We start from the raw sequence: 15,365 nt of genomic DNA, 5'->3' as shown, positions 1-15,365 counted from the left end.
GACAAATTGTACAAACTTGGCAATGTTATGTGTTATAACATAGAGCAGGGTTAGAGTCAGAGAGCAGGAGAGAGATGTAGAATTGGCTTGAGGGACCTGGGGTTTCAATTAATATCAGGAGAATGAGGGAGATACGAATGTCTCTGTAGAATGGGCAAAGGAAGAGGACATATTTCAACTCCAGAATCACAGGGGCACAGGCATTCCGAGAAAGGGGTCTTCCTGTATCTGCCTTCTAGCACAGCCGAAGGAAGGGCACCACAACAGGCACAGAAGGCCCTTCTGGGTTTGGGGGCTTTGAGCTGTATACTTCCAGCTGAGGTATACAGCAGGCGTTGTTATGCATCTTAGTCTTTCATTTAGCTCATGCCCTCATCACTTCTCGGTTGGACTCTTGCAATGCGCTCTACCCGGGGTTGCCTTTGAAGACGACTCGGAAGCTTCCGCTGGCTCAAAATGCCGCGGCCCAGCTGCTTATGGGCAGCAGAAAATATGATCAGGTTTCACCTTTGTTGAGGTCATTGCATTGGCTGCTAGTTCGCTTCCGGGTTCAATTCAAAGTGCTGGTTATCACCTATAAAACCCTTCAGGGGTTGGTGCCTGTGTTCCTTCAGGACCACCTCTCCAGTCCAACTTCGACCCGCCCTGTGAGGTCATTTCAGGTGGGCCTTCTCAGAGTTCCAGGCCCAGGAGAGGTACATGGGGCCCAAACTTGTGGGAGGGCCTTCTCTGTTGCAGCCCCCTCCTTATGGAACACCTTGCCTCCTGAGATTCATCATGTCCCCCTCCCTTTTGTCCTTTAAGAAGCTTCTGGAAATTTATCTATTCTGCCAGGCTTTTAGTTCTTGGTCCATGTGTGTGGGTTGTTCTCCCCCTTTCCCTTTCCTTTCCCCCCCTTTCTGACTGCCTGGATGAAGTGTGACCAGGTGGCTTTTATAGCATCTCTTTTCTTGCACTTAAGTAGCTGTTTATACTGCCTCTTCTGCTTGAGAAGGTCCTGCGCAGACACTGATCTCATATTGGTTTTGTAGGCATGGTAGTTGCTGATGAGTGCTTTTCTGGCCCTAACACAGTCGTCAAATCATGGTTTAGAGTGGTTCAGGTGCTGTTTTGAGTGAGTGTTGTTTTTAAGAGTTAGGTGCTTTTGTAGTTCCTGTACTAGATTGTTATAATTCTCTAAGGTTGAGTCAGAGGGTTCTGCTGTAGTCAGGGACAGCTGAATGTGCTGGAAGTGTTCTGAAGTAAGTATTTTGGTTATAGCTTTGTCTAGGTGGGTGAACTATTTGGCGTGGCATGGGAAAGCTCTTCCCACTGGTAGAATGTTGGGTTAGTATAAGTCCTCAGTTTGGGGCTGTTGGGTGAAGGGCCTTAGTCATGGAGCAATTGGAAAGTGGTCACTGTCAAACTGGGGGATAACCTCAAACTGATCAGCAAATGGGAGCAGGCTTCCAGGGACGATTATGTAATCAATGACACTTATTCTGGACTGGGCCCAGCAAGTGAATTTAGTGGGGTGATCATTTACGAGGAAGCTGTTTAAGATAAAGAGATTGAGTCTAGTAGCCATTTGGGCCAGGCAAAGCCCCGCACAGTATGACTTCCTGTCCTTCGAGTGGCGGGTAAGCAGGAGTCTGCTGTGGGATTAAGCAGAAAGCAACGATGTCATGCATATAAGTTATTATTGTTGGGGCCCAGTCTGGTGTTGAGGTAACCTCCCAACACTATGTGCGCATTGGGACTGGAGGAGAGAAGGTTTGTTAGGTAGTTTTCCAGTGCAGACCACAGATTCCTGACACAGTGCGGGAAGGTAAATGTTAATTATTAGTAGGCAGCAGTGTCTGAAATGAATTGTCACTGCCATAGCGACAAGCTTAAATGGGGGGATTCTTGCTGATGTTGCACATAAGGTGGTAGAGGTTAGCAGGCCCAGTCCACCTTTGGATCTGCCCCGTCCTGTGCCAGTTATTTTTATTATTTATAATGTATTAAAAATATTTCTATATTGCCCAAAAATTGTGTCTCTGGGCAATTTACAATTACAATAATTTAAAACATCAAATCAATTAACAATTAAAATAATTTAAAACATTAAACACATTTAAAATCCAGTATTTAAAAATTTAAAACTATAAATCTAATTAAAAGCCTGGGTGAATAAATGTGTCTTCAGTGCCTTTTTAAAAGTTGCCAGAGATGGGGAGGCTCTTATTTCAACAGGGAGTGCATTCCAAAGTCCAGGGGCAGCAATGGAGATGTCCTGTTCCCAAGCAGCCGCCAAACGAGTTGGTGGCAACCACAGACAAACCTCTCCAGATTATCTTAACAGGCGTTGGGGCTCATGGTGAAGACGACATTCTCCTAAATACCCAGGGCCTAAGCTGTTTAGGGCTTTATATGTAATTATCAGCACCTTGTATTTTGCCCGGAAATGTATCGGCAGCCAGTGCAATTCCTTCAAGACAGGAGTAATATGGTCTCTCTTAGATGACCCAGAGACCAACCTGGCAGCTGCATTCTGGACCAACTGCAGTTTCCAGACTACATACAAAGGCAGCCCCACATAGAGCGCACTGCAGTAATCCAGCCTAGACGTTACCAGCAGATGTACCACTGTTTTGCGGTCATTCATCTCAAGAAACGGACACAGTTGGCATATTAGCCAAAGCTGATAAAAACCACCTCTGGCCACTACCTCAACCGGGGACACCAGGGAGAGGTTCTGATCCTGAAGCACCCCCAGACCTCATACCTGTTCCTTTTGGGGGAGCATGACCCCATCCAGAACCAGCAGATCAAAACTGAATCCAAAGTTCCTACCCCGCACAATACGTACCTCTGTTTTATCTGGATTCAGCCTCACTTTGTTATACCTCATCCAGCCTATTACTGCCTCCAGTGTTACAGACCAGGCCTGATCTATATACTAAATATGCTCATTAGCTAGTATATAAAATAGGTCTGGACCAAGTTCTTTTATATTGGTGACCACGTTTGATCTGGATGCAAGGAAGAAAAGAGATCCAACCACTCAAATATTCAATGGGCTTTATTGAGTAGAGAAGACTAACAACACAATCTAGCAAAGCAGAAAGCAGAGCACTCTATCAATATTGCTAACAGTATTTAAACAGAACATCTTAGCCAGTACCAATATATTCCACCCAGTGTGCCTAACAGACATATGTGTGTGCAATTAAATCTTCCTAGAGCCTAGTACAGTTTAGATACAGGCGGAAAAGGGGGGAGGGAGGAAGGCTCAGGGCTGGTATGGTTTTTGGGGGGTCAGAAATTAGTAGGGGGGAGAGGTGAAGATTGTAGGAGAAGGGGAAGGGATGAGGGAATTCCAGGTTTGTATGAGCAGCATATTTACCCAGGCTTGAGAATGGTGGATCTTTCAGCTGAAGAGGAGAGACTGTAGCTGGGAGCAGCAACAGAGCCATGGTCTGGCTTCTGGTGGTCAAGCAGACAGTTTGCTCAGAGCGAGGCAGAGAGTGAAGGTGCCATGGCTGGGGAAAAGTCTTGACTTCTCACTGCGCAGTAGAAGTCACAGACAGTTCCTGTTCATGAGCAGAGTTCCTGAGCAAATCTTGCTGTAGGCACAAGATAGCTAGCATGTGAGCAGAATGCCCGTAGGCACAGAACTACTAAACTGCCATGTCCAGAGACTCCTTCTTATAGTGGTTCCATCCTTTGATGTCTTCTGGATCACAAAAGGTGTTTTTCTGCTATCCTCTGAATATTGTCTTTTAATTACCAAAATTAGCTCAGGATATTTGGTCAGTCCAGAGAGATCTCTGAATCTCATCTTCTGTAAACTCTGTGCTGAGAAGGGAGGGGCAGGGAAATCTGCATCTAAGATGCTGCAAATTGCATTTCCCCCCAATAGGTGTTAAAATTCAGAGTTAGTAAGGAAATTGATCCTATTTGGTGTGAGACAGTCATTCTTACTTCTTGTGTACCTCTTATCTAGTGTGTAATTATATTTAAAGTAACATATATGTGCGTGAGACATTCAATACATTTGTAGCCTCAGTAAGGTGAGATTAAAATCTACAGACAGATCTCTGTATGCATTTGGCTATGTTGAACTTCCATGGAGAACAATACAGTTAATCACTGACAAAGATTTAACACTAATAGGAGGGGGGGCGGAATCAGCCCCCTGGCTCCTTCCACAGACACTTGGTAGCCAGTGGTATTAGCATATGGATTACAGCATTCAGCATTCAGATCTGGCTTCATTGTGTTTCCTTGCATGTCCATTTTAACAACACAATACTGGATCACCTCCTGCTCCAGAGCAGGGGGAGCAACATCCTAGTTCACCTTGAGTTCAGGTATCATTTCTTAATAAACTGAAATCAGACACAGGCCTATATTTCACCATACTTCTGAGTTGGTACCTCTGGTTCTGATATATGGGGTTCATAACACCAGGCAGGCATTTAGGGAGGTTATGCCTTCTCTTGAAGATGTTGACATGGAAAAATAGATTTGGGTGTCATTAGCATACTGATAACACCCTGCACCAAATCTCCTGTTGATCTCTCCGAGCAGTTCCATGTAGATGTTAAACAGCATTGGAGACAATATGGAGCCCTGAGGGACACCATACAAAAGTTCAGATTTTGAAGAACAACAGTCACCAAGAGACACCATCTAGAATCTGCCCGTGAGGTAGGAGCAGAACCACTGCAAAGCAGAGCCTCCCACCTCCAGTCCCCGCAAACATTCCAGAAGGATACTATGGTCAATAATATCAAAAGCCTTTCAAGAGATCCAAAAGGACCAACAGAGTCACATTCCCTCTGTCAATTCCCAATTGAAGGTCATCCACCAGGCCGACCAAGGCAGTCTCCACCCCATAGCCTGCCCAAAAGCCAGTTCGAAATGGGTCTAGATCAGGGATTCTCAGTGTTGGGGCCCCAGATGTTATGGGACTTCAACTCCCATAATCCCTAGCCCCAATGGCCTTTGGTTGTGGATCATGGGAGTTGAATTCCAATAACATCTGGGGACACAACGCTGAGAATCCCTGGTCTAGATGATCAGTTTCCTTCAGACCGCCTGGAACGGGGAGGCCACCACCTTCTCAATTACCTTGCCCAGTCATGGAGGGTTGGAGACAGGCCTGCAATTGCTTAACTCTGAGGGATCCAAGGCAGGCTTCTTCAGAAGTAGACTAATGATTGCCTCCTTAAGACAAGGAGGCATCCTTCCCCCCCTCAGAGAAGCATTTATGATCTCTTCCATGCTCTCTACAACAGCCTCCCTGCCAGATATTATAAGCCATGTCGGGCAAGGATCAAGAGGGCAGGTGGTAGGCCGCACCATTCCAAGCAACTTGTCCATATCCTCAGGGGTGATGAACTGAAACTGATCCAGGGTCATCACATAAGAGGAGCTGCTGGACACCTCGGCATCAGACTCTGTAACAGTTGTGGAGTTTGAATCTAAGTCGGCCCGAATACGAGAGCTTTTGTCCACAAAAAAACTCATTAAAAAGGTCATAATTAGTAATTGTTGGTTCCATGTACTGATTCAAGGTGGAAGGGGTGCACATTAGCCTCTTCATGACCCTGAACAACTCCACCAATGTAAACTTGCAGACGCGATACGGGAAGAAAAGAATAGCTTCTTTGCTGCATGTATTGCCTGAGCATAAATCTTCAAATGCTCTCTATGTAATAATCTGTTGGATTCTAGTCGAGTCTTTCTCCACTTGTGCTCTAACCATCTACCTCGCCGCTTCAGCCCCCATAGTTCCTCCGTATAGCAAGGGGCCAGTTTCAAAGTGGGTTGGAGAGGACACTTGGGAGCAATCATGTCCACTGCCCTGGTGAGTTGGTTATTCCATTTCTCCACCAGAGTGTCAACAGGGTCACCAGCAGAGCCAACACTAAATCTCTCCAAGGCTTCCTGGAATCCTATTGGATCCAGTAACCTTTTTGGGTGGACCATCCTAATGGTCCCTCTGCCCCTGCGGAGGTGGGACATGGTCGTGAGTCGAACCTTAACCAGATGGTGGTCCATCCATGACAATGCTGAAATCACTGGAGTCCCCACCCATGGAACACCACCCTGTTCAGAGTGAAAGACCAGATCAAGTGTGTGACCAGCAATGTGTGTTGATCCTGAGACCACAAGGGATAGGCCCATAGTTGTCATGGCCATTAAGAATTCTTGAGCTGCCCCAGACAAATTGGTCTCAAAGTGAACCCTGAAGTCACTGAGTACCACAAGCCTGGGAAACTCCAATGCCAAGCCCGAGACCAAGTCCGTAAGCTGAGTTAGGGACTCCATTGGGCAGCGGGGCAATCGGTACACCAACAGAAGTCCCAGTCTATCCCTGGTCCACAAATTTAGGTACACACATTCAGTATAGTCAGACACTTCAACAGGGATCCTGGCAAGGAAGATGTTGTTCTTATAGACCACAGCCACTCCACCTCTCTACCCACGCCCCCTCCCCTGCTCCTCCCCTGGAGGGAGAAGCCAGGACCAGACTGGGCCACCAGCCTCCCCCAACCAAGTCTCTGTAATACAAACCAGATCAGCCCCTTCATCCAGAATCAGATCATGGATGATTTCAGGTTTATTCTGGGCCGATCTGGCATTACAAAGGAGCAAGACGAGGCTCTGTGGATGGTTGGTATTGCTTTCCAAGGACAAAGAGCTGGCAGGACAGCCAGAAGGAGAAACATGAATTAAGTTTCCGATTTCCCTTCCACTGCAATGGCCAGCTGACCTGTCAATGTTACTTCTTCTATTCCCCACCACCACTGGAATAGCTGCCCCATAATCAGTGGATACACCCCCTGTCTCCCCATCTCCAGACAGATCCAGACACATTAAAATTCAACTCACCCAGGATTTCAGACAGAAGCTGAATTAAGATACCCACCCACCGTCACATACCATGAGGGATCCTGAGCCAAACAGCCTGGCCCTCACCCTCGTTATCCCCCTGAAGTGGATCCCCCAAAGGGTTGATAGGCAGCATTCCTATAAAGGCCCAGAACTGGGCAGCTGACCCCAGGAACTGCTGAGCCACCCACCCCTGGCCCTAGTCCTACACATACTCCCCAGAGGCAGCAGGCTGCAGTCTCACAGGGAGAAGCAGAAGCAGGCAGGTAGTAGCAGAAGGAGCCAACAGCACACACTTGGTCTCCCACCCCGAGCAGCACTGAAGGGGAAGCAGATGGGCACTTCCTCTCTCCTCTGCTGGGCTTCTAGGGGACTGAGAGACAAGGAGCATTCCTATAAAGGCCCAGAGCTTGGCAGCTGACCCTAGGAACTGCTGAGTCACCCACCCCTGGCCCCAGTCCCACATCAGAATAATTTTTGTTCAAAGCTTTGGTTACGGGGAAATGAACTGACAGAGAGGTAGAAGTTCAAAATGAAAGAAAAATTTTATTTGGGGTTCAGTGGTACAGTGGAATAAGAAAGTTGATTAAAGCAATATTACCACCAGCAATACATTACAAGATTAACCAGATAACTGCAAAGAGGAAATTTCGCTTAGTGTCCAACATAAAATAACTTTCAGGCTGCCTAGAGAAAGGAGGCTTCAGATTTAAGAAAGAGAGTAGGGATAGGGATAGCTCAGAGGGGTGCAGTGATTATCATAGAACCTTGTCCTTCCTTTAGTAGCGATTGGACCCTCATGGTTCAGGTGCAACCAAAGGACCACTTTCCTCAGGAATGGAACCAGGTGATGAAAAACCGAAGGCAGCTTGAGGGTAAGGTAAATCCCAAAGGTGTCTGTTCTCGTGTAGCCAGCTCCTCAAGGTAGCAAGGCAAGCTGAATGGATCGAGCCAGTGAGGAAGGCCATTCTGGAGGCTGGAAGCATGATTGGCACACAGAGCAAGGCATGGCTAGATGTTATAGCAGTTGCCAGGCCTAGCATCAAAAGTGTGGGTGACTCCAAAGTGTAAAAACCAAATGAAGCACACTGGTTCAAGAAACTAGGAGCAATTATAGCCCAAAATGTATCCTGAGCCAACATTCCATTTGCCCTTCTTTCCTGAATAGGGCCTTTCCGAGGAATCTCAAAAGGTTCCATTATCTGTGTTTGCGTGTTAGAGTTACAACACAATGATCTGAATGGGTCAAGAACAACCTGTATGTAAATGGCGTGAATTAAGGTGCAAACAGAGTATCTCTTAGGTCGGAAGAACTTAGTAAACCAATCAGAATTTTAATGAGTACACCTCTGAGTTCCTATTGCCCACTTAACTCTTTTTGGTGGGAAGGGAATTGCATTCATTGTGCCTTATCTGACTTTCCTGCTGAGGTGATTTAACTTGTTTGAGGCAACTGCAGAGGAGAGGAAGTAAAGGGGTCAATCTTTGGACTGACAGACCTTGAGAGGAGCCTAACTCCAAAGTTTACTCCAGAGTCTACTTAGACATTACCAAAATATAGACAAAGGTGCGAGGCTAATCTCCTTTCAATTTGCTTGGCAGATGTTGAATCTGGGGGTGACCGTCCCACTGCCTGCTAAGTGACTGGTTCCCAGTATGACAGCGAACAGGGAGCCCATGATCCTGTGAGGCTCCTGAGCATGTTAAGAGTGAGAATCACAAGCCTGTGGTCTCATACATAAGCAGAGAGGCTTCTAGAAGTCCGCAGAAGAGCAGTGCTAGCAACAAGGAGACAAATCTGCAACTGGCATGCTAGCCTGCCACATTCTAACTTGTTTCATCTTTTAAATAATTGGCAGGTCCAGTAAATTTATCACACCTGCTTGGTACAGTAGAAGTTAGACTTTAACCTATTCTATCCACTTGTTTTATTCTATGGAATTCATCACTTTCATAATCATCACCACCACCATCATCATCAAACCTTATTACGATCACTGACCAGAGATGAAATTAATCCATATCCCTGATTTATATGTGCTTTGTCCCTCTCTACCCATATGCACAAGGAACTCTGGGACTTTTAGTACTTGAAACAGCATGCTACACTATAGAAATTTATGTTTTCCTGTCTCTCAAATTATACCTCCTAAAATCAAGAGCACAGATGCATGCTCTGAGGCTATTCTCATGGGCATCCTAACCCAGGCTATGGCAGCCCAGCCCAGCCTGGATTAGGCTGCTTGTGTGGCTTGCTGGGATTGCTCCCAATCCCAGTGCTTCTGCACCACCTAACCCTGACTTTTAACCCCAGCCTTTAGCCAGGGTTAAGGCCATGAGTGCACCCTTTACCCTGGTGCCGGGCTCGTGTGTGTGCTCGGGCTACAGACAGCTCGCTCATACGCAGAGCTGGGCAGCAAGAGTGCCTGATTGAGGGAAGATCCCTGAATGCACCATGCTCCTGCAGCATCCCTTAGTGCATTGTTCCAAGAGCATGGTGCATTCAGGGATCAGGTTAGGTGGTGCAGAAGCACTGGGATTGGTATGTTCTCAACTCCTGCCTGTAGGCTTCCAGCAGCATCTAGTAGGCTACTGTGTGAAACAAGATGCTGGACTAGCTAGATGGGCCTTGGGCCTGATCCAACAGAGTAGAAGTGCCCTGTTCCACAACATCATCAGTGGTGTTTACACACATCAGTGTGTTTCATTGCACAATATCCTCTGGCATGGGTATATATTCAAACCCAGTTATACATAGCAATGTGGTATATGTATTTTTCTGCTGCTAATATAACATAGCTGTACAGACTTGGTAGCAAATAGCTGGAAAAATAATAGGATCACAAGTGGACACCCTCTCATATTGCGGCTTATATGTAGTTGCAAGAGATGCACGTAGTATCTTTCCTACAGTTCTTCCCATACATGGTGTTACGGAGATTCATTCCTGGACTGTCTGAACTGAGGTCACGACCTCAGCCATTGCTCCCATCATTGCTCCCATCATGGATTAAATCAGGATGCCTGCCCAGTGGGTCTTGACCCATTCTTCCTCTTTCCTGGGACCATTTTCTTGCTTCTTTGCACTAGAACAATTATATGGTTGTTGTTTTTCTTATTCACTAATCTAATTCTTATAATAAAATGAATATTCAAGACAAGCTGGGGGTGGTACTCAAGAGATTCGTTTATCTTAAACTTGGAGTGCTCTTAATGGTTTGGCAGATTTTGCAAGCAGCTCCTGTTCAACTTGTTACTTAGCAGGATAAAAAACCCACTCCAAAACGTGACAAGTAAAAAATGCATTATGTAAATTCAACTTTTTCAGGATCTAGAGACCTTACAATGATTTCCCCCATTAAAGGCTCAATATCCATAATTACAGTTTTCTGAGAACTATACCCATTCTGCATTTTGTTAGATGTCATTATCACCCATTGGTGCATTAATGTCAAATAATAACATGTATTCATGCAGCATAGGGTAGTCTTGCTCATAACTTCTTTAATTTATAGGTATAGATTTTTTCAAAAGAAGGCTTGCTTTTAAAATGCAATGCTCCAGAGCAGAGATCCGCAGAGAAATTATTTGATCAGGCCATTGCTATGCAAACACCGTAGCATATCCCTTCATCTTAATTCTCCTTAGCGTAGTACCTTCACCCTTCACCCTGTTTGAGAAGATTTGAAGAATGAAATAAGATCATCACAGAACTGGAAAACTGGGAGTGGCCCAAAGGTCCTCTGAAGCGATATGCTGTACTTGCACAATACTTTTTCTCTGTGAAATTTCTTAATCTGCTTGCCTGTTCTATCCAGATTATGTAACAACAGGAGCTATCAAGTAGCACTATAACAGAGGCATATATATGACAAGGAATGGATTTAGGAATAGACATGCAAATCAGGCAAATTAGTTTTGTTTCATGCTCAGGGCTGGCCCAAGCACCTTCACCAAGCCACTCCAGCTAAGGCTGGAGTGACAAGGTCTTCTACCCCTGCTTGTGTGGTATGGTACAGCGGCCATGGGCCACTAGGTAACAGGGGCCGTGAGCAGAGGCCAGGCAGAGGACAGGCAAAAGCAAGTAGAGGCAGCCAGACAGGGTCAGAGGCCAGCATAGACAGGGGTCCTCTGCCTGCCACCTGAAGCAATGGTCTCAATCAACCTCATGGATGGGCCAATTGTGCACACAAAAGCTCTTGCACCAGTATCCAATCTGAGGAGACAGTATAGTGCAGTGGTTAGAATGTCAGACAAGGACTGGGGAGACTATAAAGCTTTATGCACTCATGAAGCTCCTTGAGTGACCAGGAAACAGACCACACACTCTCAGCCTAATTTACCTCACAGGGTTGTTGTGGGGACATGTAATAGTAATAGGGGGACATGTACAATGCCCTGAGATCCTTGGATGGAGGGCAAAATGCAAAGAAATACCCCTGCTAACTTGGCAAAGAGGCACTTTTTAACGTGGTGATTCTCTTTATTTAGCAGGGGGAGAGTAACTGGCCCTATCCACCCCCAGCACCGTATCTCCAGTGACTGTTGCTGGTGTCTAGCTTATGTTTCTTTTTAGATTGTGAGCCCTTTGGGGACAGGGATCCATCTTATTTATTTATTATTTCTCTGTGTAAACTGCCCTGAGACATTTTTGGAAGGGCGGTATAGACATAGAATGAATGAATGAATGAATCAATGAATGAATAAATAAATAAATAAATAATAAAGACATGACAGTAGGAGGGTAAAACTCCTGCTTTTCATACATACCCTGCCACATATAAACATACATGTGAATCAGCCCATCTCCATGTAGCTAGCATGCCAGAGATTAGTGGTCTGGATAGGGGTGCTGTTGGCATGGTCACCCTACATGGAAATGGGTTGACTCGCATGGAAATGGGATGCCTGAGGCTTTGGGGAGATGTAAATTTCTTTAAACAAGTGCATTTATACTTGACAGGTTTGAAGTGGATTGCTTACACAGGGAAATACTTTATCAGGTGTCCTTGTCACTTCTCATTTGGACCTAAAAGAAATAGCAGTTGGGAATCTAGGTAGTTCAGAGATAATGGGCATTGTAACTCTCTAATATTTGTTGCTGTGAATCTTGTACAATGATACCACAGGAGACTGAATGTGGAAAAACTGTACTCAACGCTGTGCAACTCTTCCTACAAGTGATTCTCAGAATAGGCTTCTGCTCTCAGTTTCAGTTCTGTGCTGGTGTTCTCCACAACTGTTGTTCTCCTGACACCCATTCACAGAACTTTGGTTCTATTATAATTTAATATCTCCCGTTTAAAGAAATAGTAGTAGCCCAGACTAGTAGCCATTGATAGACCTGTCCACCATGAATTTATCTAAATCCTTTTTAAAGCCATCAAGGCTGGTGGCAGAGAATTCCATAGGAAAATTATGCGTTGTGTGAAAATATTTACTTTTGTCAGTCCTACATTTCTTGGCAACCAGTTTCATGGGATGACCCCTCGTTCTACTGTTATGAGAGAGGAAGAATTTTCTCTCTCTCTTAACATTCTCTATACTATGCATGATTTTATAGATCTCCATTGTGTCTCCCCTCAGTCATCGTTTTTCTAAACTAAAAAGCCCTAGGTGATGTAGCCTTGCCTTGTAAGAAAGGTACTCTAGATCCCTGATCATCTTGGTTGCCCTCTTCTGCATCTTTTCCAGTTCTACACTGTCCTTCTTAAGATATGGTGGTTAGGACTGTATGCAGTACTCCAAATGCGGCTACAACATAGTTTTGCATAAGGGCATTATAATATTAGCGGTTTTATTTTCAGTCTCCTTCATGGAATTCATCTTTTTCACAGCTGCTGCACATTGAGCTGACACTTTCAATGAACTATTCAGCCTGACCCTGAGATCCTCTCTTGGTCAGTCACCGACAGCTCAGACCCCTTCAGTGTATATGTGAAGTTGGAGGGGGGGTTGCCCCCAAATTGCATCGCTTTATACTTGCTAACATTGAACTACATTTGTCATTTTGTTATCCAGTCCTACAGTTTGGAGAGCTCCTTTTGGAGCTCCTCACAATCTACTGTGGATTTCACTACCCTAAATAGTTTTGTGTCATCTGCAAATTTGGCTACCTCGCTGCTTACCCCAACTTCTAGATCATTTATGAATAAATTAAAAAGCAATTACCAATTACCAATAATAAATTAAAAAGCAATTACCAATTACTTCAACCAATTACCAATAATCCACACATGAACTTCTTATCCCATAACTTCTTATCCCATAACCATAAAGTTTTCTCAAGGGTCTTTGATGAGTCTTTGTTGAGAAACTTTGATGAAAACTTTTTGAAAGTCCAAGTATACTATGTCAACAGGATCATCTTTATCCACATGGCATTCTCAAAGAACTCCAAAAGGTTCGTGAGGCAAGATTTACCTTTGCAGAAGCCAGGCTGGTTCTCCTTCAGCATGGCCTGTTCTTCTATGTGCTTAACAATTTTATCCTTGAGAATGCTTTCCATCAATTTGCCCTGAACAGACATCAAGCTAACCAGCCTGTAATTTCCCAGATCCCGCCTAGATCCATTTTAAAAAATTGATCTTACATTGGCTGCTTTCCAGTCCTCTGGTACAGTCCTCATTGTAGGGATAAGTTATATATTTTTGCAAGGAGGTCAACAATTTCACATTTGAATTCTTTAAGGACTTGCTGGTGAATGCCATCTGGCCCTGGTGATTTTATAATTTTTCCAGACAGTTTAGAATGTCATCTCTGTCTGACTCAGTTCTTTAGCCTCTGTCCCTGAGATACTCGGTTCAGGCACAGGTATGCACTCAGTATCTTCAGCCATGAGGACAGATGCAAGGAACTAATTTAGCTTCTATGCAATCTCCATATCCTCCTTAATAATCCTTTTCACTCCCTTATCATCTGATCCAACTGCCTCCCTGGCAAGTTTCTGGCTTCTGATATGTTTTTAAAAGTTGTTGTTTTTCCCCTTGATGCTTTTAGCTAAATGTCCCTCAAACTCTCATTCTGCCTCCTTTATTGTCTCCTTGAGTTTGTGTTGCTTTTGTACTCTTCATTTGGGCAGGCCTTGCAGTTTCTGAAGGAAGCATTTTCCCCCTTTCTAGCTTCCTTGACTTGTTAGCCATGCTGGCATCCTCCCGGACTTAGTGGTACCTGTCCCCTGCTTTTGTTATACATTTTATCTGGGCATCTATTATTGCGGTTTTAAATAAACTCCATGCATTCCGGAGAGAAGTGACTCCCCTGACCTTCCCTTTCAGTTTCCCCTCCCACCAAACTCTTCATTTTAGATAGATATCCTCTTCTGAAGTTCAAAGTGTCTGTGTTAGACTTCCTTGACAATTCTCTTCTTGAATGTATGCTGAATTTCTGAAGGTTATTATTTGGTACATGACCATACCAAGACCTCAAGTTGTGTCTGGCCAATAAACAATTTCTCAAGCCACATAACTCAGTTCGTGGATGACCCTCCTGTTAGATATTCAGTATTTATTTGTTATGTCAGGTGGTACTCCTATTCATTCATTTAAAATAAATGAATCTGTCATGTATACTTGATTTTACGATAATTCCAATAAGCATAGATATTTTCTGGATATAAACAGAGCATCAGCAATTGTTAACTCTTTGCCTGATTTATATGCTACTTCTTGTAGATATTTCTGTAATGCTAGAAGCCTTCTTTGGATTCTTGGACGTGTCAATTATATGAAGGCTTTCAGAAAATTGCCTCCTCACTTGTGGTCTGTTTCCACAGTTACTGTTTTTCCACAGATGAACTGGTGGAGTTGAACAATCAAACACCATTGCCAACACTTGTTTTTCTACTTGAGCTGCAGAGCATAATACTGTTGGGTACTTGGCAATGCTTTGGATGGTCATGTTGGTCTTTATATTCTGCAATGATACTGTACTGAATCCAGTAGAACAGGCATCTAATGCCACAGTTATTGGTTATGGCTTGCCCTGTATCAGCCCTGGCCAAGCCCTCCCCAAGTCGAGAGCCCTCCCACAATGGCAGCAACAGCAAAGGAGTCAATTGCCATGATTTAATCCTGAGGGTGTAGTGGAAATTTCAGGGCAAAGTAGTTCAAGCACCTTGGGAGATTCTAGTGACACTAAAGCATAATAATAATAAGTCCTGAATCATTTGAAAAAATGAATGTGCAAATTTGTAGTAAAAGAACCTACAGAGTAGGTCAATCTAATAGTTGTTGCAGGCAAACCCGGCAAACATCAGACAATGGATTTGGACACAAGAGAAATGGACAAAGTGATTTGAAAAGAATGTGTTGGTGCTAGGGCTTCCTTTGCTCTGAGATTAGCTACTTTAGCCTTTTAGAAGTAGTTTTGCTCTGAAGAGCATCTTTTTTTGTTTTTCTGCTGCCCCAGCTCTCTCAAGTGTTTTGTAACCACTTCCTCTGCCCTGCATATTTTCACTGAACACTCCAGAGTAAATCAGTTTGTTTATTGTAACCACT

The sequence above is a fragment of the Hemicordylus capensis genome, chromosome 1 (assembly GCF_027244095.1).
Source record: "Hemicordylus capensis ecotype Gifberg chromosome 1, rHemCap1.1.pri, whole genome shotgun sequence".
NCBI classification, from domain to species: domain Eukaryota; kingdom Metazoa; phylum Chordata; class Lepidosauria; order Squamata; family Cordylidae; genus Hemicordylus; species Hemicordylus capensis.
The sequence above is the reverse complement of the archived record's forward strand: the minus strand, read 5'-3'. Positions refer to the sequence as shown.